General features: G+C 35.1%; 1 protein-coding gene and 1 long non-coding RNA gene across 9 annotated transcripts in view; both read left to right on the top strand.

The window, feature by feature from the left end:
* Window positions 1-26,924, top strand: part of thrb (thyroid hormone receptor beta) — a 136,533-nt gene that overhangs the window by 72,552 nt on the left and 37,057 nt on the right. For 2 of the 8 annotated variants that reach the window (XM_073812753.1, XM_073812751.1), the window contains exon 2: window positions 788-854. The exons of 5 other annotated variants lie outside the window; for them this stretch is intronic. The gene's annotated coding sequence lies outside the window, so the exon portion shown is untranslated. Of the gene's footprint in view, window positions 1-787; window positions 855-26,924 lie in introns of those variants that run through there. One more of the 8 variants, XM_073812755.1, reaches the window with a different exon arrangement.
* On the top strand, window positions 20,335-24,956 carry LOC135780084 (uncharacterized). The gene is made up of 4 exons (XR_010544962.2): window positions 20,335-20,399; window positions 21,134-21,198; window positions 21,559-21,693; window positions 23,475-24,956. It is a non-coding gene; the product is annotated as an uncharacterized lncRNA (long non-coding RNA).

The raw sequence follows: 26,924 nt of genomic DNA, 5'->3' as shown, positions 1-26,924 counted from the left end.
TGTTGTAAGCTATTCTGTTTTTTTATTGTTGGTCAAATATAATAGTTTTGTGGATTAATTAAATGACGATTGTCATTTTCGTCAACAAAAATAAAAATTATGCACTTTTTAAACCACAACTTCTTGTCTTGCGCTAGCCATGTGACGCGCCAGCGTGACCACTGTAAAATATTTCGCTAGAAATTACAATTGGCAGCTGGTTGCCAGTAACTTACTGTAGATTTTACAATTATGTTATTTACTGGCAACAGTTTGTTAAAAGTTAAATAAACATGAAACATTTCAGTTTTTATCTTGTACAGTAAGTTACTGGCAACCAGCTGCATAATTACAGCTATTTATTTTACAGTTTACGTGTATGCTGTATGCAAAACTATCACTCCAGTGTTTACAAGTGTGTAAAAAGAGTAGCGTTCAGACTTTGTTGTATGTGGAATGATACTAATAAATATCTTTGTGTCAGTTTATTGTTTAAAATGGCCCACAAATGTGTATTTCACATATGTGACAAGTGACCTTTCGATGTGATGCCAGTTGTGTCTAGGTTGCATCAGGACTTTTTGGCAGTCCTTCACTGCTGTGTGGGTCACATTAGGACAGATTAGCAATAACATTTTAAAGTCGGTTTGGTCGCATGCATTTTTGACTACCTTCAAACAGTATGTGTTTTTTTCAGGCAAAGGATATTTAGTATTTTTTCTTGTTCTGATCTATTTTGTATGTCAAAAAAAAAAAAAAATAGTATGCTGAATGCATGTTCTAATCCCTCTCCCCTCGTTCATTGTAGAGTTTCATGTTGGAAGGAACTTGTACACCTCAGCCCTGGCAGGAGTAAACGCTCCCACATTCATCTGGTAAGAATTTTTATATACTGTACAATGTGCCAATGTGCCTTGGTGCAAGTGCTTTTAAAGGAAATAGGAGTTGAGACTCTGATTGGTTTATTGCACATTAGTTCAAAACACAATCATGACTCATTAAGAGAATAGGTACAACCCTGTTGGACCCACCGTTTTTTAAACTAGCAAAAGTGGATTCGGACTTGCACTAAGTGCACCTTCGTCATGCAGCTTGCACAGAAGCTTGCACTTGTTTTCTATTGGACAGCAGGTTGTCTGGTGATTGCCTGCTGTTTGTGATAAGCCGCATAGGGGCGGTTTCCTGGACATGGATTAGACTAGTCCTAGACTAAAATAAATGTAAGAGCTGTTCAAACTGAAAACATCTTGCACTGACATCTCTTAAAATACATCAGTGCCCTTTGTTTTGCCTCAAAATGCACACCAGTGATGTTTTAGTAAGGCATGTTATTTAAAACTAGTTATATTTCATAATTAAACTAAGGCCTAGTCCTGGTTTAAATTAATCCCTGTCTGCGAAACCACACCATAGAGTTTAAATGTTTTTACTTTTGGATTAGTTCAACACAGTTTTCTATTCTATTCATATCAGACTGGAGGTTTAAGAGTTTTTTTCAATCACTAAAAACCTGAATACCTTAAGACATTTTGTCTATCAAAGTAAGGTTTTGTTTCTAATAAAACTTTCCTTGTAATCTGAGATTAGTAATGGACCTTTTGTTAAAACATTTCTAAAGTAGCAACTTTATACTTGAATAGTCTTTACATTTGATTTATATATATATATATATATATATATATATATATATATATATATATATATATATATATATATATATATATATATATATATATATATATATATATATATGTATATATATATATATATATATGTATATGTATATGTATATATATATATATATATATATATATATATATATATATATATATATATATATATATATGTTTGATTTCTGATGTACTTGTACTTATGCTTGAGAAATGTTTTTTGGAATTAATCCACTAATCTTCAACAATCCAGCTGTCACTTTGGATAGGCATTATCCAATATCATTGTTAACAGCATTCTTTATATAGAATGTGTTTCTGTGATTGTGTTTTTATATTGAGCTTTGACTCATCTTGTATAAGCTGTGTTTGTCCAACGTGGCATTAGGAAACCTGTAAAGTGATAAGTTCAGAAAGTCAATCAGTTTATTCTTTTATCAGATTAATTAAATGAAAATGAAAACACCATCTGCTGCCCCTCTGTTGCCATGTCAATGTGCCTACAGTATATTTAATACAATGATTTTATCTTCACCATCAAATTTACTAATAACTATACAAATACACCTCTGTTTCTATACATTGTAAACCTTCTGTTTCAGTCCATTATTGTAGCTAGTGTTCATGTATATATCGTATACAGTGTCATGTAAACCAGAGGCATTACTTTGTTTTGAAAAGAAACCCAAAAGTAACACATTACTGCAAAACCTGCGACGTGTCATGTCAAAATAAACATAGTAGGCCCAAACAAAATGTGCTGTTGCAGATATCCAATCCAATACTGGAACTATACATTAAAGCAAAGCTGTGTAAAAAGATCTCGTGAATTCACACTGAAAAAATGATTCATTCAATTTACTCAATTTTTTTTAGGTAAGTGGTTGCAATCAATTTATTTAAGCTACATTTAAACAAAAGTTTTTTATTTTATTTTATTTTACTTTACTAATCTTTTTTGTTTAAATGTAGCTTAGATAAATTGATTGCAACCACTTACCTTAAAATATTTGAGTAAATTGAATGAATAATTTTTTTCAGTGCACTAATGCCTGCTGAACTAATAATACCAATGCAAAACACAGACATTGAAACATTTAGCAATAGGAAATGAAATCAAACAACATGCATATACCTGTAAAACAGCACAACCTCTCCCTTTACATATAAAATAACACATGAAAGAGCAGATGTTGAGTTTAACAACACTGCTTAGCTGCCCTTGAGCAGCTACCTGTGGCCTGATGGAAGGCTTCTCGCTTAAGTTTTATTTACTGTAGGTAATATTTTATAGCGAAAATATCAATGCTGATAAAAGGTAGATTTTTTAATGGTATGGTATTATCCAAAAAGTGAAGGGAATCTATGGGGTGATCGAAAAGGCATGTGTATATATATAAATATGTCATGTTTTAGCCCAATTACTCATTTCCATCTCATTCCACATAAGCCTCTTTTCTGGTTGGACGTGTCAGGATGAGAGTTTCAGCTGACTTGAGGGATAATGAGTGTAGCTCCTAAGGACATGACCAATTGTGTGTGTTCACATGCAGATCTGTTTCTGCATGGCTGCATTCTCTCCTCAAATGGCATTTCCCTTATAACAGATCTCTGCCTCCACAGAGAAAAAAGTGTTTTGATGCATCAAAATGAGACACGATATATTGTGGTTAAGCGCATGTCAGAAAACGTCCAGACGTTCGCGCACCCTTATCTGTGAGCACCAGAGTAATATTAGAATGGGGATTATGCAAAGTCCAATAGCGCTTCATTTTAAACAACCTGGTCACAATGTTTGTGCTTTACAATATATTGGTGTTGAGAAAGTAAAAAAGCCATTAAGAGAAGGTGATAAGGACTTCTTTATACTTTACCTCACTTTAAATACTTTGTCACCACCAGGGCTTTTTTGTATAGAAGTGGTGTATATTTGTGCACAGTGTGCCTTTTTTTCAAAGTGAGCCTAATTAAGGTATATACCTGATTTCTATTTATAGAGGTGATCATTTTGATATCTTACCTGATGAAGACCTGAAGGTCGAAACGTTGCACTTTTAAATGATATTTGGAGCATTTTAATGAGTGTGCGGGCTTCTTTGTTGTTTTTACACGATAAACTGTACCACTTTTAACAGTGATACACATGTGTTAAAACACATGCAGAAGGGTCATCAATAGGGCTCTTTGTCCACCAAAGCATATAAACGCAGCTGAAAATGCCAGATGCTGACTGTGGGCACTTGGCAGGTGAGTGCTTAAACAGTTGCTGGCATTTTTTACAAACTCACGAGTGAACACAGACACTTTTCACACTTCGTGTTCACAAACCCTCAAATCGTCATAGATGAGTAAATGCAACTATTGTGTTTAAAATGATCCATAGGGAAACTTTAAATGATTGTTGTTAAAATTGCAGTATTTTTATGAGGTGATGAAAATGTGCAGCTATAACAAATTAAGAAAGATTTGTCATAGTCAATTTATATTGTTCTGTAAATTTTATCATTACATATTGTGCTTGTAGCATTTCTAATATTTTAAAAAGAAAAGAGAAAGAGGTGTTTCACATTCCATTAACTATTTGGTAACCCTTACGTTTAGAGACATTAATCTCCTCATGCAAACAAATTCATCAACTAAGAAATCCCATAAGTTCTTTGTCAAGGGTCATCTGATTTAAGGTAGGGAGATGTATTATTAGAATGGGTAGCAAGCTAACTCCTTTTGGTTTTAATGGGATAGTGACTTATGTTGTGAACGTGGAGTTTGTTGTACAATTATCTAGTTATAGTTTTTAAATTGTAACATTATACTGAAAACACCAACTAGCTTATTTTCTCTCGTGGCTGTCCCTACAGTATGATACCATGTTTTCTCTGTTGTTTATAACCAGACCTTTTGACAGCTGCAGTAAATTACAAAACAGCCCAAATAAACACAACCCTCCGCTCTGTAAATTTTACTCACATTTATGTTCAGCTAACTAGATGCCAAACTAAAGGCTGGTTGAGTGGCAAATGTTGCCTGTGACATTCTAGCGGATAGGGCTGAGTTACGCTGTTAGACATTTTCAAGGATTTTTTTACAGTACACTGTTGCCAGTAGGCTACTGTAAATGAGATTTACAGTACTAAACTGTGTTTCCATTTTACAGTAACTAAATCCTAATGTGAATGTGTAATACAATGCATTACTGTAAAAAGTTCAAAGTATACTATTCTTTTAATTTTTTTAATACATTAATTTGTACTATATTTAAATTAGCTATAATTTATATATAAAATAATTTTAATTTTAATCTACAGATACTGCTAACATTTAATCCCAAGAGACAAATTTTTAAATATCAAAGTCTTTATTTAAAACAATACAAATACTTTAAGAAGTTGTGTGAAAATTACATTTAAAACATAACATTCATGCAGTAATACATTAAAAATAATACAAATTACAAACTTAAAGGTGCAGTGTGTAAATTTTAGCGGCATCTAGTGGTGAGGTTCCAAATTGCAACCAAAAGCTCAGTTCACAGCTCAACCCTTGCTTTTGAAATGCATAGAGAAGCTACGGTAGCCACCACCAAACAAACATGTCATGATTGGAGACAACGTAATAAAAAAGTTTGTCCATTAAGGGCTTCTGTAGAAACATGGTGGCACAAAATGGTGACTTCCATGTAAAGGGACCCTCGGTGTATGTAGATAAAAACGTCTCATTCTAAAGTAATAAAAACATAACGGTTCATTATGAAAGGTCTTTATACACCCCTGATAATATAGTTTTGTATATTATTTTGCATTTCTGTAAAGAGATCCTCACTGTAAAAAAAAAATCCGTAAAAAAACGGTAAATCTCTGGCAGCAAAGTTGCCAGAGAAATTCTGTCAAATTACGGGAAAAAAATGTTTTTCAAAATAACATACAAAAACCGTTAAAATACAGAGAATCTTTTACAGTCATAATTCATTAAATTACAGAATATTACTGTTAATAACTGTTATAAAACTGTATAAAAACGTAAAAAGTATGTGAAAATACATGAAAAACAACTACCTTTCAGGTTAATCTCTGTAAAAATACGGCTTTTATTAGTTACTTTATTAAGTTACTCTGTATTTATACAGTAATATTCTTTTAAAAAACAGTTTATCTTTATAAAATAACTAAAAAAAACCTGTATAAAAACGTAAAAAGTATGTGAAAATACATGAAAAACAACTACCTTTCAGGTTAATCTCTGTTAAAATACGGCTTTTATTAGTTACTTTATTAAGTTGCTCTGTATTTATACAGTAATATTCTTTTAAAATACCTAAAAAGACCTGTATAAAAACGTAATAAGTATGTGAAAATACATGAAAAACAACTACTTTTCAGGTTAATCTCTGTAAATGTACGGCTTTTAATAGTTATTTTATTAAATTGCTCTGTGTTTATACAGTAATATTCTTTTAAAACACAGTTTATCTTTGTAAAATAACTAAGAAGACATGTATAAAAACGTAGTAAGTATGTGAAAATACATGAAATACAATTACTTTTCAGGCCAATCCCTGTAAATATACGGCTTTTATTAGTTATTTTATTAAATTGCTCTGTGTTTATACAGTAATATTCTTTTAAAATACAGTTTATCTTTTTAAAATAACTAAAAAGACCTGTATAAAAACGTAGCAATTATGTGGAAAATACATGAAAAACAACTGCTTTTCAGGTTAATCCCTGTAAATATACGGCTTTTATTAGTTACTTTATTAAGTTGCTCTGTATTTATACAGTAATATTCTTTTAAAATACCTAAAAAGACCTGTATAAAAACGTAATAAGTATGTGAAAATACATGAAAAACAACTACTTTTCAGGTTAATCTCTGTAAATGTACGGCTTTTAATAGTTACTTTATTAAGTTGCTCTGTATTTATAAAGTAATATTCTTTTAAATCACAGTTTATCTTAGTAAAATAACCAGGAAAATTTCATAAAAACGTAATCAGTATGTGAAAATGCATGAAAAACAACTACTTTTCAGGTTAATCTCTGTAAAGGTATGGTTTTTATTAGCCATTTTATTAAAAGACATGTATAAAAATGTAATAAGTATGTGAAAGTACATTGTTAAAAAACAGTTTACTCTTAAATATAGCTTATCTTTACAAAACAACTAAGAGCAATGTATGAAACCCAATAAGTACATAAAATCAAAGACTAAAATATTACAAATATATTTTAACAAAATGATTGGACAATAGAAAAATAATCATAGTATGTTAAAATACCTCAAAAGTAGCTACATACATAATCTGTAAATTAAGGTATTTAGTTGTCATTATATAAAACAGCCATGTCTACCAACATTAATTTTGTGTTAAAATATAGCCAATCTCATGTATAGTAACTAAGAAATGTTATTTCTTGCAGTAAAATAAAAACTATAAAAAATGTATAGGGTACCTCCTTTAAAACAGAACAGTCATTTTAGTCAATTGTAACCAGTATTTAATGTTAACTGGACAGTAGAAATACAAGCAAACCATGAAAAAACAGCTACATTATGATAATTAATAAAATAATTGTGTCAAATAAAATGTTTTACTGGCAAAATAAAAACATTTCATTGAGGAAACATTTCAGGACTTTTCTCCACTCAATGGACTTCAATAACTTTATAATCAAAATTATCTAGCTTCTGCAAGACGACAGTATGCATTCATATGGTGTCAGAAGAATTGTCCATCTTATATTACACAGATTTCAGATTAAAAACAGTCTACTATTTCCACACCTGGGTTGCCATGGTCATCCGATGTAGATCCACAAGCACAGGTTTTTCTATAATCTGAAATCACAAAAGAAGGAAATATTTAAAAAAATATAAACTATTAAAATTTAGGGTTAGGACTAACTATGAATGACACTCCACTTTAAAAAAATAAAATAAAAAACACAGTTTCCACATTTTCCCGCTCCCTTAGAGTTAAACACTTGATTTTTACAGTTTTGGAATCCATTCAGCCGTTCTCCGGGTCTGGCTTTACCACTTTTAGCATAGCTTAGCATAATCCATTAAATCTGATTAGACCATTAGCATTGCATGTTTAAAAATAACCAAAGAGTTTCAATATTTTTCCTATGTAAAACTTAACTTCTGTAGTTACATCATGTACTAAGACCGACGGAAAATTAATTTGTGATATTCTAGGCAGATATGGTTAGCACTAGGGGTGGGCGATATCTCGATATTCGACCTATAACGATATATTATTGGGACTCGAAATGGATTTTGACATATCGTATATATCGATATGATGTTTATATTAAATTCTGATTTCGCCACTTTGCTTCTTTGCCTTTTCTGTGTGCTGTGCTCGCCCCTGCCTCCTTGCTTTTGTTCCCCCTCCCCTCGCGTGTTTTCTCATTTAACATGGCGGCGCCCGTCACGGAATCAACACTGGCCACCACGAATAGATCTTCCATGATTCCCATTTACATGTATATTTTACTGTTTAAAACGGCTTAAATTCATTGTTGCGAACATTCAGCGCACCCCTCTCTCGTTCCGTGAGGCGCTTCGACAGCGCGCATCTCTCTCTCAATGACAGTGAAAAGGTGGCAGTGCTTTAATGTCCGTTTCTCCGTATACTTTCTTTTTTCACGGATGTTACTGACAGAGAAGACAACTTATCTAGTTTATCATGACCAAACAAAGGTTAGCAGTAGTGCTACATACACACACAGACCCAAACACACGTTTTCTTGATGTGAGAGCTATCTCTCTCCCTATGATGCGGTGTGCAAGTGCACCTGTTCTTAAGTTTTCTGTGTAACAACAACAGTGTTTTCTCTCATATTTAACCCATTTACTCCTAAAACCTATGTTAGTCCAGGATAAATACCCTTATCTCCTGAGGGTTTTCAGAAAAAAAATTCAGTTGTTTTATTTTTGAATAAAAAGACGAAAATATGCATTTTCTTATTTTATAGTTAAAGTATAATTTTTGTATATATTTTTTTAAATGTTGCAGAAGCACTTTGTTCCTACCTCTTTGCATTTTAATAAAAAAAAACCCTTGTGGATTTTGACATTTGTTTTTCAGTAGTTTTTTTTTTTTTTTTTGGGGGGGGGGGTATTTTTCCATGCAAAGCCACTGGAATATACATCGTCCATCGAGATATAGCAAATATAATTTTCACTCCATATCGCCCAGCCCTAGTTAGCACTATACTCTCATTCTGGTGTATGAATCAAGGACTTTGCTGCTGTAACATTACGCAGTGCCCTGTGATTGAAAGTTACTAAGGGGACTACTTTCGGGCCCTGCGTAATATAATTGCCCCTGCTGCAGCCATTTACGGCAGCAAAGTCCTTGATTATTACACCAGAATGAGAGTATAGTTCTAACCATATCGGCCTTAAAAAAAAAAAAACTATTAATTTTCCATTGGTCTTAGTAACCTACACAATGTAACTACAAAAGAGTCAAGCTTTGAATAGGAAAAATATCGAAACTCTTATTTTTTAGCGCGATGCTAATGGTGTAATCAGATTCAATGGATTATGCTAAGCTATGCTAAAAGTGGTACAGCCAGACCCAGAGTGTTTAACTCTAGGGGAGCTGGAAAAGTAGCATATTTTCTAAAAAAGTGGAGTGTCCCTTTATGCATTTTTTTTTATTTCCAAACTCATTATGGAGGAAGCATTGATATTTTCCACCAAGGGAGAGCTGGAGCTGGTTTGGAGCCAGAGCAAAGCAAACCGGTTCTTAGTAAGCTTGTCAGTTAATCCATGTCTTTCTTTCCTCAGTGGAAGAGAAAAATGATTTCTGAACTTTTCTTCACAGATTGGAGTTATAACCCAAACTCTTCTTAGTTCAAATCAACGCAGTTTCAAAGGTCTTTGAGGTGCTTTCACAGGCTCTGCACGATACCAGCTGAGGCCGGGGGGTGGGGGTCTAGCAAAACAATTGGTTAAAAAAAGGTATATACTTTATATACAATAATTCGGATTGAGCTCAAGCCGGGAACTGTCATCACGCTCAATGGCGCATGCGCGAGCGGAAGCACCGCCCCACTCTTTACACACAAACCGGCCGAGCGTGATGACGTACTAACGCCGCAGAACTAGTTCCCGGCTTCTTCCGGCCTGAGCTCAATCTGAACTATCGGATAAAAAGTACATACTTTTTTTGTAGAAAATAATCCTTTCGTTAGATTGTTTCTTTAAAATCCCCCTCGTCCTCAGCTGGAATTGTATTGAGCCCGTTGAAGCACTTCAAAGACCTTTGAAACTGCATTGATTTGAACTGACAAGAGTTAGGTTCCACTGAACCCTATTTTGTAAAGAAAAGTCCAGAATGTTTTCCTTCAAAAAAAAAAAAAAAAAACTATTTCTCTTTCACTGAGGAAAGATAGACATCGATATCTTGGATGGCATTGGGGTCTTTAAAGGGTTAGATCACCCAAAAATGACATTTAGACTGTGATTTACTCACCCTCAAGCGATCCTAGGTGTATGACATACTTCTTCCAGACAAATAAAATCTGAGTTATATTAAAGGCGGAGTCCATGATGTTTGAAAGCCAGTGTTGATATTTGAAATCGCCTAAACAAACACGCCCCTACCCCAATAGAATCTGGACCTTCTGTTGATAGACCCGCCCCACACATACGCAACCCGGCATTTGATTTGATTTGATTGGCTATAAGTGTGTTTTGGTAGTCGGCCCGTCTCCTTTTCCAAACCGTTTTTCAAACATCGTGGACTCCGCCTTTAAAGTGCCCCTATTATGGAATTTTGAAAATTACCTTTCATAGTATGCATCATAGATCTAAGTGAACGAAAACATCCAGAAATGCACTTTTACCATGGATAAATGCACTTTTATCAACTTCAAAACAGAAGCACCCATTGACTTCTAATATAAATCTGGGAAGAGCCAGGGCATTTGTTAACATGATTGTATTATGATTGTATTTGTCTGAAAGAAGGTTATATACACTTAGAATGACTTGAGGGTGAGCAAATCATGGGCTAATTTTCATTGCAGGGTGAACTATCGCTTTAAGGCTTTAAAGGGACACAAGGCAGCATTTTTATGTTAATAAATCATCTTCGTAAGTCGGTATATGGTTAAATGACTCATTACATGACGAATGAAGACTCTCTCGCCCGCCCCTACCGTCTGTAGGAAGAATACCCCACTTGCAAGTTCGCTGTATCCGACCCGGTGTCCTTCAGTCTCGTATAGTCTTAGATATAGAACGCATTTACTCCCAGACACTAGGGGGAGCTAGTAGAGAAATAATACTCAGACTTGCCTTGTGTGCCTTTAACATGCAATAAAGGGACAGATTTGTGACCTTGTTTACAAATAGAACTTCAAAATAGAACATTTGAGATTTTTTTCCCCTAAAATAATTGTTTTCTGTACTATTACCGTGCGTTCACACAGACGTGTTAAGAGATGGCAAAAAAAAAAACGCTATTCGCGCGTAGTTGGATGCTTGAACATTTGGAGTTTACTCGCTTCATTCACGCCTGAAAGCCGCACATGAAATTCTAGTTATTCAAGACATTTACGCGGAAATTCACATCACGGGAGGGGCTTCCGCGACTCCGCTCGCTTCCTGTAATTACGTCACTACTAGAGAAAGCTCCTGATTGGTTAAAGGTAGGGTAACAGATTTGATCCTGAAACATTTTTAGTTATGCTGGTTAAAAGTCTCCTCACATCCTGATAGCAATCACTGTGTTAAGTTGTTTAAATGTATTTGTAGAAATTTATGTCATATGTGAAAGGCGTAGGACCAAAAAATGTTCAACAAATCATAGATTTCGGTCCGAACGGACGTTTCCTTTTTTGTCCCTCATACGCAAGCGTAATTTGAATTCCCACCGCGCAGCGAGTCCATGCAGACACCATACGTCATCGGCACGTTCACGTGCGCTCACCTCCTGTCTGTAAACAGCGAGAACAGCAAACTTTCTGCTGAATTGACAACCTACACAGGAGCCACAAAACTAAAGGCATTTTTTATAACAACAACAGCAAAAACTGCCTGGATCAGCAAGAACAAAAACCCAAATTAACATCAGTAACTTTACTGCTTTACCACGAGATGCAAACAGCTACAGGAGGCAGAGGGTCTGAAAGGGTCGTTGCACTGTTTATTTTGGTAAGGTAGGTACGCGATATGTTTGTATTGAGATGGATTCAGATATTCTACTTTGATGAAACATTGTGTTGCTTATGAAATTTGTGTTCGTTTACGGATTAGAGTAACGATATAGTTACTAAGTCTACACAACCAAACGTGTGCTTAAACAAATTCTGATGTAAACCAGTTGTTTATGTTGGTTATTTTGGAAGTGTTATTCACTTTGTACTGCAAAGTTTTCTCACTGGTGAATGAGAAATGAGACGTGACCGTCTGATCTGTGCGTGTTCATGTGTTTTGAAAGAGGGGTGACTTTGGATGGCGATTTGACTTGAGGGTGGGATCGGGATTTCATTGCTAGGCAGCTACAGTTAGCAGTTTTAAAAAAATTTTACCCTACCTTTAATGCGGGGCGTTTTTCCACCAAAGTTCAGATTTTTCAACTGCGCAAACTAGACCCACAATTGAGGTGGATTTGCGTCTACCGAACCACGCTTAATGCCTCATTAGCAACGCAAGACCTCCAGATGCGAGTAAACACGTTTTTAAATTGACATAACATTGAAACCACTGCCGCTTTGTGCCTCTACCGTGGCTGGAGTGAACGCAGCATTATGATAGGAAATAATGTAATAATCTGACCTGGAGTAATTCAGTTTGCCCAGTAGAAAATGACTAAAACAGTCCCCTCTTGGGACCTGGGATGCTGTGGTCATCTGCAGTAGATCTCCACCAAGCACAGGCTTTTCCACATAACCTGAAATCAAATTTAAATATTTTAAAATACTCTTTACATTTAGGATTTGCGAAATTGATACGTTTAAGCATTCTTTAAAATTTCCAAACTCATTAATGGAGGAAACACTTAACCTGTTATTATGATTGATATTAAGGTTTGACCACAATACTGTGGTGAATATATCATTTGATAAAAAAAAAGTTTACTTTACTCTAATGATACAAAATAATTTAAATATTTGACCAAAGGATCACTTAACAATGAGACCCAGTATTTTTTTAATCTGTAAACAGCCAAACATCAGTGGATCAACTGGCCAATTGCTTCTCTCTCACTCTCGTGTAGACACTATAACCCCATTCACACAGACCTTTGGTCCCAGAAAATACCCATAAAATTGCCAGACAAGCGTCTGTGTGAACACAAACTCGTCCCGTTAATCTTCTGGGATTGTTGCCGGAAAGAGGACCTAGTCAGATACACGGATAACCCTCTGTGTGAACAAGAAGCCGAAAGAATGCCGCAATGGGCGTGTCGTAGTGAGGACGCGCGCGTCATCACAACACAAGTTATGGTTCAGCTCCTTACAACGAGAGATAACATGCATATAAACATTCACCACGAGAAATGTTGCAAACTAGATTGAAGCAGTTATCAGGAAATGATAAATGAGACGCATAAACAATGACGCACGTGCCATAGTGAGGATGCGCGTGTCATGGCAACATGAAGTTGGTTCAACTCTTTAAAATGAGGGATTTACATCATTCACGACGAGAAATGTCAGCAAACTGGACTGAAGCTGATATCAGGTAAGTTAGCTCATTACTTACTGCGTTGAAACGGAGATCATTCAGCAGCATAAAAGAATATCGCGTCACGTGCTCATTTGAGCTATAATAAACGAAAATACCCGCGCCTCATCCCAACAAGATATATTGTTCAAAAATGCACACGAGTGGTTTCTGGAGAGAGAAATAATAAATCATTTGCAAACTTCAGACGCTGCATAGAAGAGAGGGCGGGACTTTCAACAGGTCACGTGTCTTTCCGGGACCATCAGATCCCGGGTAATCTTGGCAGTGTGAATGGACAAAAAAATCTAACGATGCCGGAAAAATCCAGGATGCCTTTCCCATTTATTACGGAATGTCTGTGTGAAAAGGGCTTAAGAAACATCCACTAGAGAAGCAATGTGCATGCTAGTGTTGGGCGATATGCCCTATTTTCAGATCGTCCTATCGTCAGCCTGTGAGATCGGCGATACACGATATTATCGGGGGGCGGGGCAGACGTTTACTCATTTTTTTATTTGTTAATTTTTTACTCATAACAAGTCACTTGATGGGTGGACAAAAAAAACAAGAGCAACAGCGTCATGACCGCAACCTTCTTAAACCTGATGCCATTAATGCGAGCGCGTCATTAAAACCCTATCATGATTACTTAACTGTAAAAACATGCATCTGCGCGCGCACACACACACACACACACACACACACACGTGCGCGCACATACAAACAATTCAATGCATTGGTTTAGTGCTGTTGCAGAAGACTACACGTGTGAAGCAGTGGTGCTCTCATGAGGTGCCTTTTTAAACGCATCGGTCCAGCGGAACGCGATCATATCTTAAACACAATCATATATTAAACACGAGGGATGTGTTGCTACAACTCCTTGAAATGCATATCATAAACAGGATTAATACCTAGTGATCTGACTTCGGACAGAGCGCAGCTTTCAGCACGTACACGAGAGTGAGAGAGAGGCGCTAATATGCAGCGGGTCATATTTTAAACAAAAAGTAAAGTTTGCCTCAGCTCGCATGAAACGCATTAAACTGAACAAATACATAAGGATTACTACTTTAGTTTATGTTTAGACTTCGGACAGACGCGAGAGCGCGTGCACGTGTGACAGAGAGAAGCGCAGCGTGTGACGGGGCGCGCTGGATTTAGTGGAAGAAGGAGACCAAGACGCGCGCATTAAGTGCAGGTACGTGCAAGAAGGAATTCTCTCTTTACAAGCTCTCCACGTAAAGTGAAGCCCACAAACCCTCATGTGAGGAAAAGCATGAATTGTGGGTGTTAATATAAAACTATGATGATAATAATAATAATAATAATAATAAATAACCATTCGCCAACTATCGTCATGACTATCGCCATGAAAGCCTGCCATTGCCGGTATGTCTGAAGATCGTCGATACACGATACTATCGTCTATCGGCACAACCCTAGTGCATGCACTCATCAGCCTTACCCAGGTAAACTGATATTAACTTTATAAAAATATAATGAAATGCATGTAAATAAAGAAAACAGAATACAATATATACATTTCTTGTCTTCCTTATAAAACATCACATTAACATTCGTATTAAAGAACAACTCTTTTTCAATTTTAACATTTAGCTATGTTGTTTGCATATGTGGAGTGCTGTCCGTACCGAGAACAATGAAAACAATCGCTGTTGCCCAAAGTGTTATCCTCCTTTTAGAATATGCCCCCTTGTTTACTGAAAGTTTAACGTGTTTAAAACAGTGCGCAACGTTTAGCTACAGTTTCCGGGTTGAACAACATGTTTCCTGGAAACGGTGTGCACCGGTATGCAACGGGGTTTGAGATACGTTTTCTCTTGTTTGGTGGGTGTTTCAGAACTGCAGCAAACATGCGATACTAAAGAGACAGCTCGTACAATGGGTTTTAAAAATAACATTTAAAAAGACACAAGGAATGACCTTCTCAGCTACCGTAGTTGCAACTCTTGCGTCATTAGAACAGGGTGTTCAACACATTACCGTTTCTGTTTAAAAAACGTTGTGCTACGTTTTGTCGGGGCTGAATGCAGCCCTGTTGTAAATGTGCTTTTAGCTTCTTAACACCCTTGAAATGTCATTACAAGTTACCAGCAATGTGAAGGGATTTATTCTGCTAAGATATGCATAAAAGTGATCAGTTGTCGAACTCATGCAATCCACAATAAAACAATTTTCAGTGGTTATGTATGTCCATAGGTTATGGGCTATTTTACTTGATACATAGTCATTACTATAGACATAACCACTGCAGGTACTTTTTTGTGGAATAAAAAATTTTTCAACATATTGGATCATTTGAGTTTAACAATCGATTAATGTGGACTACACTGGAAACCGGGAAGTAAACAGAGGTATGCGAGCTGGCTGAATTAACATTACTTTTATGCATACCTTTCACATATACCTGTACTGCAGTCAGATTTACAGTGTTCACTCAGAAGAAAACACTTTACATTGCTGGGCACTTGCTAAAAGAACATAACTGGGCCCGTTTTAGTCAACTGGGTGCAAATTTTAAAGAGGATAACACAGTGTAGCCAACAACAATTGTTTTTATTGTTCTCTGTACTGACAGCTAAAATGTTAAAATTGACCAAAGTTCTCCTTTAATGCACTCTAATAGTGTATAAGTAACGTTATACAACAACATTAAATATACTAGATTACATTGAAATATGTTATTAATTCATATTCCTATGATTTAACCTTCTAATGAAACAACTACAATGACATTAGGAACATCCAAATGAAACATACTAGCACCTACCTACACCATGTGCAGGCCTGACCACGTGCGTCAAGCACAGCACAAATCATTCAAATGGATTCTTAAAACACAATGCATGTTTATTAACAGGTAATAAGATCTATTTTCTTTCATAAAAAAATAACTAAACAAACAACATACCTGTAAACAGACCAACATCATCAGTGGATCGACGGGGCAATGTCTTTTCTCTCACTCTGTCCTGAAGACACTGAGCATAATATGATAATTATAAGATTATGAAATTCATAATATGCTTATTACAATTAAACACTTCATCACAACCAACACGATCAAATGCTGTTGAGCACTTGAGCAAAAATATGCATTTGGACGATAAAACTCAGCATACCAGAGAAACGTCCACGAGAAAAGCACCATCACACGTCGTACATGGAGGAACCCGGGAGATGTTCCCCCGAAGACGCTCCCACCCTAAACGAAGACCCGAAGAAAAGTTCCTTTAATTTAACGTTATATTCTCTTACTTGTGAACAATGATATGAACAAAATTGTTTGAGGTTCATTAACCCATTTTAATTACAAAACGGAGTATAACCACCAGTAAATTTAAGAAAATAATACAATATAGGAAAAAACGATTCAAATAATTCACACCAGTTACAAATGCATACTTTTTATATTGAACTGAAAACACTCTTACCTTCGTTCGAAACGCAGGAGAAAACATATTCCTTATTCCGAAATGCCAATGCAGCTCCATGATATCCGAGGATGGCTCACCTAAACTCAGTGAATCGAAAATACCGCGCAAACCCGTTGACTGCGTTGAGACGCATCTGACATCCGTTTGTAAATTCAAACTTCTAAAACACATGACCAAATCATTGCTGCTCATTCGACTGTTACGACCTACGACACATTCGCCGTTGTGGGCGGGAATTGGCGGCAAATTTGAATCTGTGTTGCACACATACACACACAAACAAGAGATGTATCGGAATAAAGTGTGCTGTTGAATAAAATTGTGAATGTTAAATAGTTGTATGGAGTTGAAATTAGAATAATGTTATTTTTATTATTCTGTGGAAATATTTTGATCTTTGTCAAAACAAACTCTGAATAGGCAACAAAAGTTACAATCACAAAAAATATATATATATATATATATATATATATATATATATATATATATATATATATATATATATATATATATATATATTTATTTATTTATTTATTTACACATACGTAGTAGCAATATGTTATAGGCCATATATGTGTGTGCGTGCATGTGTATACACACACACACACACACACACATATATATATATATATATATATATATATATATACATATATATATATATATACATATATATATATATATATATATACATACATATATATATATATACATATATATATATATATACATATATATATATATATATACATATATATATATATATATACATATATATACATATATATATATACATACATATATATATATATATATATATATATATATATATATATATATATATATATATATATATATATATATATATTTGTTTATTTATTTATTTATTTATTTATTTACACATACATAGTAGCAATATGTTATAGGCCATATATGTGTGTGCGTGCGTGTGTCATTTTGCATCATTGAAAGAAGGAAGTCCAATATCTTTGTTGAGGGAGTGAGACTACAAACACCCCTTTTCTCAGTCAAATAGGCACCAAATTCTAAATGTATGTTACATTTTGACTACAAATATGACACACTTTCAATAAAGATGAATGTTTCTACGGGTGAAATGCTTCTTTAAACGTGTAGGCCTGGAAAATTCCACAAGGAAAGATTCTGTTGGGGTTTTTCCCGTATGACTGTTGACCCTATTCTTCATTACATCATCCACCCTATTTTTCAACATGGACAAATCAATTTCATACAAGATAATTTTATGTATGAGACTTTTCCTTAGTCACTACTTAAACAGCCTGAAAAATAACAAGAGTGTGGTAAACAGTAAAAATTACTTGTGCTTTATGATTATTGTGTGTTTATGATTATGATTACACACTTGCTGCACAGGTTAAATTAAAATCTCTGAGAACTGTGGGCAGGATAATTAAGTGTATTAGGGATGCTTTGCCCCATGCATTAATGTCATGTATAAACTCAGCCCTGGTAGATGATTTTACACCTCAGAACTTGCCTGAGCTGAAGGTGACCCCTAAAGATGGAGGAGATGTAATATAAACCAGACTGCATTGTTGAAAGGGATTTGGTTGTTCATAATGTGGCAAAGAAAAACGTTTATATGTGTGTTAAATCTGTGCATGTTGGACATTTGCAAGGAAACAGATACTAAATGAAGGGATAAAATCTCTATTTGCGAAGAAGTGCATCCATCATGGAGAGTACTGTGTAAAGCTCTTATCTCCAAGCGATGTGGAGATCTTCAGTGTAGAGTTGTGCTACAGCCTCAAATAGATATCAAAGTTTAATAAGATTGTTCTGTCCTGTAATGCTCATGATGTTTTTCATATGTTTTTTGAATGTCCAAGACTTTCCTTTATTTGTAATACTTGAAAGTTGATCACAAAATTGGGGTTTTCATATAACAATACCTTAGTTTATATTAGGATATAAATATAGAAGTTCATGGCAACAACACCAATGATTCTTGTCATTTTTTATGACAAAAGTGTGACCTATGTTTACATGTGACTGCTACTCTGAACACTTCCAAGATCACATTTATGTTCATGCAAACTCGTTTTGTGTGTTTGTTTTTGCAAATACAGCTGCTCCATTATGTCGAGCAGAGACGAGTGCTCGGAGGTCAGCAATTTTACGCGTGTTTGACTTCATGTGGCGCTGCAAGAACCGATCAGACGGATGATGTCAAGGTACCGCCAGAGCGATTTGAAATTAGACTAGTGATTCCTCAACTCGCTCTCGCGGTACTTTGACGTCATCGATCACATACGGCAACAACTCCTCCCTCCAACATGAACCAGTTTGCGTCACCACCAGCGCTGCCGGTGATTGGCTTACGTGGGCTTGAGCTTTTCTTGACGGCATATATGCACGGGTACGTGTAAATAAACACTTTTCTGAAAACTGACATGTGTGCACGATATTATTTTGGAAACCGGAGAGGTTGAAATGTCCGTTTATGAAAATAGCCGCCCACGTGTAAACATAACCTTAGTGACGTGATACTGCATGTCTGTGTGGATGAACGGCAAAAAAAAGGTCACGGTTATAAAAATACCCGTGTCCGTGTGGACAAGGCCTAAGTTTGCCATTTTGAAATCCCACCAGTGTAAAAAGGCAGGAAAATAAGGCCTAGTCCACACGGACATGGGTATTTCTATAACCTGAGTTTTTCCTCCAAACAAATCCTGTCCACACATGCTCAGTTTAAAAGAAATCTCTGTCCACATGAAAAAGCAAAAACACGCTATCAAGCACTGTCAAGAGCATGCCACACCAGCAGGCGACAAAATAACCTCTGACGTCAAATACAGCAGATAACGGCGCACACTCTGACGTCGCACGACAACACTGCAACCAGCATTTTCTTAAAATCCTCACCTTGGCAGGGATTTTCAAAAATGTTTGGTTTCAGTGCACTGATACTGCGTTTTTGCGTGGACAAACGGACGAACCACATAAAAAAATAACACGGTTATAAAAATACTCCGGTCCGTGTGGACTAGGTCTAAGTCTTTAATAGAATCTGTGTCCATTTAGTTTACATATTCTCTCTCTCTCTCTCTCTCTCTCTCTCTCTCTCTCTCTCTCTCTCTCTCTCTCTCTCTCTCTCTCTCTCTTTCTCTCTCCCTATACTGTAGTTTGCAATGAATTGTGGGAGCATGCTAAATGCAAATTTTACAGTTATGTCTGCAATACTGTATTTTTGAATTAGGCTAATATGTAAATGCTACAGGACAACATGTAATGACACTTATTATTTTATTTTATGTATTTATTTAAAAAGTCAGCTGTGGCACTAGTTTGGAAATAAAAGCTTTGGCACTTTACAATAACTGCAATAAATGCAGCCTATTAAATGAATTATAAACATTCATGTAGATTCTGATAATGTACATATCTTTGTCAAAAATGTTTGATAAGAAAGACATTTAGACAACATGTGTGCGTAGCGCAGTACGTGTGATGTCACGACGTCATCAGCAAATTTGCGCCCGGTGCACATGCGCATTGCGAGTTGTCTACGGTCGGAGTGGAATGAAGAAGTTGCATCTGATAATTCTTCCATTGTGTAAGTAATATTTTTAATTTGTCACATTACAAACACCAGACTGTTCATCAGAGTTAAGTATTAGTGTTAGTTTCTCTGCTGAATTTATTGGGCGAGTCTGTAGCACATTATTTGATGTAATATGCGCGTGTTAGTTTGATGCACATGTTGGAAGACAGGGCTCTCGAGTCAAGTCGCACGCATTCACCGTTAGACACACGCATTTCAGTCAGTTCACACGCTCACACGCCACACCTTGTATTTCTCAGGCTGAGAAGTAAGAGATAAATTATCCTGCTTCGAGTTTTTTTGTGTACTCAACTTTACGCATCGCCGCATGAACTGACAAAGATGACATCAGAGTACCGCGAGACATGTTGCGGAAGAGGCTGATTCCTATCGCTCTCGCGTTACTCTGATGTCATCCACTTGTCGTTTCTTGCAGCGCCTCGCCTCATGAAGTCGTACTTTGATCAAAGACAAGTACAATCCTATAATCTACTCAAAGTGCTCTTTTTTCATGTACTAATTTTGTACTTAATATACAAGATAGTATGTTAAATGCATTTCACTTCATATTCATGACATCTCAAACACGGAGGAAGATATTTTGAGGAATGTTTGTAACCCAATCTTTAATGAGCCCCATTCACTTCGAAAATAAGAAAAATAATTAATACTTAGTCCTTCTAATTGATGCTATTTCTTTTTTATGTCCTGTTTGTATGAAATATAGTTAAATTTTTTTTTTTTAGGTAGCAGCAACTGCAGCTGACATGGAATGAGGATTATCGGATTCACCTCTCACTGATCATCCAAGGTAATTTGGATACAATGAATACAAACTATTTTTTGCTTTCTTTTGTAATCATTCATGTTTTTTTTATTTTCTAGTGTTATCTGTATTTTTTGGTTTACACAAGGTACCTACACTGCAATAAAGAGCTTTAGTAAATAAGTAAATTTACTCTTTGTATAGTCGAATAATCCAAAAAAGATAATTTTAAATTATTTTTTAATCACTTAATTTAGATTGAAGCTAGACAAAATTTCTTTCTTGATTTAAGAATTTGAATATATTTAGACTGGAAAAAAGACAGAATTACTAAGCTCTTCTTTGCAGTGCATGCCATGAACCATACTGTCACAACCATTATTAATCCAAGTTTACTTTATATAGGTGAATTGATGACCTCAAGCAAATGGATGTTGTCATCTGAAGAGAAAGTTATCCTGGGCCCATGTTTAGAGGCATTTGGGGCATATCTGACACATATCACAATCAAGCTGCATGCACACTTGAGTTTATTCAGAGGTAATTCAGAGCATAAACTCTTAACCAATATCTATTGTATACTTGCAAGTTTTTTTGACTTCTAGGTTAGGTTTTTTAGTTAGTGACTTCTTTTTTCAGGGGAGCAAATTCAAAATATGTGTTTGTTGCGTCATGTGAACCATGTGCATCATGTGTATTGTCAAAATGAGTGCCTGCTGAACACGCATCGAAAGGGTTTATGATAAGTGACGCTCACGTTCACAAAATACTCCCAAGACACTCACTTGACACATCACACATGAGATTAAGCCAGTATCTGGCAAACGCGAGCATCTCTTTTATCATAAACCATTTAGACGTGTCTGCAGCAGGCTTGTATTTTGACATCTTGCGTGATGCACATACATTTACATGACGCGCTAAACACATATTTTGAAATGGCGAGCAACACACATGAAGAGCTAAATACATGTTGTGACGAGCTTTGCATTATGTGCCCTCGAAAAAGAAGTCACCGGCCGTCACTGGCTTTATCATGAGTTGACACACAGACAGTGATTATGCACTGTTTATCTATAAATCCCTGTCATGTTTCACACCAAACTCTAGAGCAGATACTAATAACTATGACACTACCACCACTGCATTATGGGTTGAAATTAGTCAAAATAACAAATACATGGACATTTCCCGGCGAACTTGATGCACGTTACAACTGTATTTTACCATACACGAACAAATGCCATAAGATTGGAATATATGAAATTCAGAATTTAAATGAATGTGTATTGATTTGTACAAATGGAGACATGTATGTGAATAAAATGTTTAATTTTTTTGTTTTGTATTTATATATATCATAATTTGCCCATGCAAAAAAGGAGATGTGAATTTGTGGATCAGGTGACACGCCTACATTAATCCCGTTCTGTTCATTTGGATTTTGAGATTTTCATTTTGCCGTTTAAAGCATTTTATGAGCCAAATACAAACAACTATCAATGAATGAACCAAACAAATGCGTTTCATTTTGTGTTGGAATTTAATTATGTGCATCAAACAGGATGAATGCACATGCATTGCCTGGTTCACAAATGCACATTGGTGGTTTTGTTTTTGCATGCACAAATTGTGATATTTGTGAATTTCAGTGATTATATTTTTTATTAGTTTATTACAATTTGTGTATGCAAAAACTTTAATGTGCATTTGTGAATTAGGCGATGTACATGCATTCATCCTGTTTGGTTAAATACAAACCACGCAACAAAAGTCGCAAAATTTGAATGAACCAAACATGTGAATTTACATGCATCACCTGATTCACAAATGCACATCAGCATTTTTGCATGCACAAATTGTGATATAATGATACAAAATATAATCACTGAAATTCACAAATGTCTCTGTTTGTACAAATCTATGCACATTCATTTGAATATAGAATTTTACGGACACAAAAATGAAATGCATTTGTTTGGTTTATTCATCGATAGTTGTTTATATTTGGCTCATATAATGCTTTACATGGGGAAATGAGTCTCAAAATCCAAATAAACAGAACGGGATAAATGCAGGCGTGTCACCTGAACCACAAATGCACATCTCAGTTTTTGCATTTTTATTCACATGTCTCTATTTGTATAAATCAATACACATTAATTTAAATTCTGAATTTTATATATTCAAATTTAAGACATTTGTTCGTGGATGGTAAAATACATTTGTACTGTGCATCAAGTTCACCAATTTTTATTTTATTGTTTTAGTATATGCTGATTTTTTATAATAAGATCTTCTGGTTGTTGTTTTTTTAACAGAGAAGTTGTGGGCATCAGTCCGGAAACTGGATAAAAAATTTGCTGCTGGAATGTGAGACAAATAAAGGCATGGAATGAACCCAAATGTATGAACACTGCTACGAAAACTAATGGACTTTGAATGGCTTGCCAGTTAATTCCAATGGAATTGAAGAAGAGACTCTGACAAGATTTTCAAGTTTGTGTTTAATTTAAAAGTTTATCTTCATAGATAAGCAATTTAAAGGTAGGCACAGTTAAAACTATTTCTTGTGTGTTTGTTTAAACTGTAAATTTATGACTGAAGTTTGGTCACTATGTAGTAATGTGTTCCTTTGTGGTTAATTAAATGCTGCAGTGCTTAGTGGTATTCGTTGTTGTATTTCCAAGGCTAAAGCCTTATTTTGTGATCTGCATTGTATTGGAGAGTTTTGGAAACTAATACTTATTATCTTAATGCATTGGAAAGTTTTGGACTATTGAACAATAAATGCATTTGGCTACATCTGTGATTTTCTGTTATTTTAAGTGTTTTAGTTTACATTACATTAAATGATTTATCACAGCAGTTAAAAAAAATTACAGTAATTTTTTTTACAGTGTAGGCTACCATGACACAAGTTGCAGCTCCAAAAACATTTCTTAGTCAAGTTGTATAGCTACAAGCAGCACAAAACCAAAGAAGTGGATTTGATGAAGTCATAGTGTAGTATTGCTGAACAATGTTCACCAGTTAGAGATTGAGGTGGAATGTGAGTTAACAGTGGACGTGGTCTTACTTTGCAGCAAGAGCAAAACCCTAAAAGTTTCAATGCTGAAGAGGGATACATTTTAAACACTATAAATTTACTGATTTATGTAATTTTACTTACATTTCTACAGAAAAATAATCAATAAAACATTTACAGAAATTTTCTGTAAAAATAATTTTTTAATCTGTAAAAATGAACGGCAAATTTCTGTGGAAATTAACGGCAAATGTCTGAAAATTAACGGCAAATGTCTGTAAAAATTAACGGCAAATGTCTGTGGAAATTAACGGCAAATGTCTGTGGAAATTAACGGCAAATGTCTGGAAATTAACGGCAAATTTCTGTGAAAATTAACGGCAAATGTCTGTGGAAATTAACGGCAAATGTCTGAATATTAACGGCAAATGTCTGTAAAAATTAACGGCAAATGTCTGTGGAAATTAACGGCAAATTTCTGTGGAAATTAACGGCAAATGTCTGAAAATTAACGGCAAATGTCTGTGAAAATTAACGGCAAATGTTTGTGAAAATTAACGGCAAATGTCTGTGAAAATACATTTTTGATCTGTAAAAATAGTATGAATTGCCTTTAAAAAACATAATTTTGATGTGATTGTTAATTACAAGGAAATACTGTCATTTTAATGGTAAATCTTTAAATAACAGAAAATATCTGTAAAACAAAAGCATTTTACTGTTTAATGAAAAAATTGGAAAATTCTGTAAAAATATACAGAATATTACCTGTAAAAAAACGTTTTTTTTTTACAGTGCTTCTAAAAATTACACACTGCACCTTTAAATATGTTTAACACTGATTACAGGTTTATTTAATCCAAAAAATTACAATTTTATCATTCAAACCCAATTTTTTTTTACCTTTGACCCAAAATGCTGTTGTTTTAAGTGTTTTAAGTTTTCCAGTTACAATGGGAGTAGGCGGAGACCATCTCTCAGGCTTCTAAAGGATGTAAACTCATTATAAAATGACTCCACATTCTATGTACTATATATTTCAAGTGTCTTGAAGACATACAAATAGGTGTGGTGAAAAATTAATCCATATAATATATTTTGACCCGTCATTTAGAAAACTTAAAATATATGTCACAAGTTACAGTACATGGAGTTATGCTATAATTTTTTGATGTTATACATATTGCATTCTCCTTTTAAAGCTGGAGAAGGTACCTTTGTCAGGCTAACACACACACACATATTGCGTGTGTGTGTGCGTGTGTGTGTGTGTGTGTGTGTGTGTGTGTGTGTGTGTGTGTGTGTGTGTGTGTGTGTGTGTGTGTGTGTGTGTGTGTGTGTGTGTGTGTGTGTGTTAGTATGTTATATTACCACTTCACCTTTGTTTCTTGAAGAGCAAGGCACAATACCTCCTTACAGCGCTGCCATCTTGCCCACCTCGGTTTTTTTTTTTAATCATGCATGGTAACGTTACTGATGTGATGTCATACGCCACAAAAAATTAAACCCACATGATCATAATTTTTGTGATTGATCATTGATGCCACGTTTGACTATTCAAGCAATCGAGTACCCGTGCCCATCCCTACTGTGTTTACATCCATCTTTACATTTACATTTATAAAAAAAATGCAAACAACATACAGTGCACTACAAAGTTTAAATTTTTTATCAGCATGTGCAGTCCCTGATTCGAACCCATTAACTTTTATGATGCTAACACAATGCTGAACCACTGACCCAGCTAACAGAGAAAAGTTCTAAGATTGTTCCTTGAAAGTTCCCATGCATTATGCCAGCTTAAAAAGTGGTCAATTTTTAAGTTTTAAGAATGCTTCTTGTTTGAATGTTAGAAGAATCTTACATTTTGTCATTTTTAAACCTAATGACAATGTCATGTTTTAATGTATATTCGCAATGTGCTGCGATTTTGTGTTGCTATTCGCCAACCACCCACCGTTAATGTATTATTTATTTCATTACAGACTGTGGATCTACAGTAATGGTTAATGACTGTATAGCACCATTAGTTTGGTCTTTATAGAACAGGTGTAGCCAAATATCTTTTGCCAAAAATGTGTCCTCCCAGTCTTGCAAAGTTGGTTTAGACAGTCAAGCTGGTGGGTCAGCTGGTCTCCCAGCCAAACAAACTAAGACCACTTAAAAAAGTGGCCAAAAAAACTCTAAAACTAGTCTGCCTAACTATGCTAGTTTTATCTGGTCTTTTCAGTAGGGTAACTGGCTAATGGAGCCAAACAGTATTTTCCTTTGTTCATATCCTGGATATGACATAATCCTTGCATTTTCTCTGGGAATATCTTCTTTTACATTGAGTATTGTACAGTAACTTTGCAGAAGTTGTTTATGTTCAAACAACATTACACACTTACTAATGTTAAAAAAGTGAAATCATAATCAAGGACCCCTTTAATAAAGATGATAATGACATGTCACACGAGTCTTTGCCTTGCATGCAAGCGTTTATTCCACAAAATACTGAGATAATTATTGGACATTGTCATTCATTCCAAAATTACAGAGATGTGAATTTTGGTCAGTACCGCCCAGCACTAAATGATACCCTGAGAGATTCATTTTTCACCCATTTTATCATCCACCAAGTCAATACTGTAAATATCTTATAAACCAATTTTTTGTACGATTTTGTGGTATCATCTGTAAAGTTTAATCACCACCACTAATAACATAAAAAATTTGGGGTAGTTATGTATTTAGCCAATAC

Source organism: Paramisgurnus dabryanus, chromosome 19 (genome assembly GCF_030506205.2).
Source record: "Paramisgurnus dabryanus chromosome 19, PD_genome_1.1, whole genome shotgun sequence".
NCBI classification, from domain to species: Eukaryota; Metazoa; Chordata; class Actinopteri; order Cypriniformes; family Cobitidae; genus Paramisgurnus; species Paramisgurnus dabryanus.
Note: the sequence above shows the minus strand (reverse complement) of the source record. Positions and strands in the feature narration are given on the sequence as shown.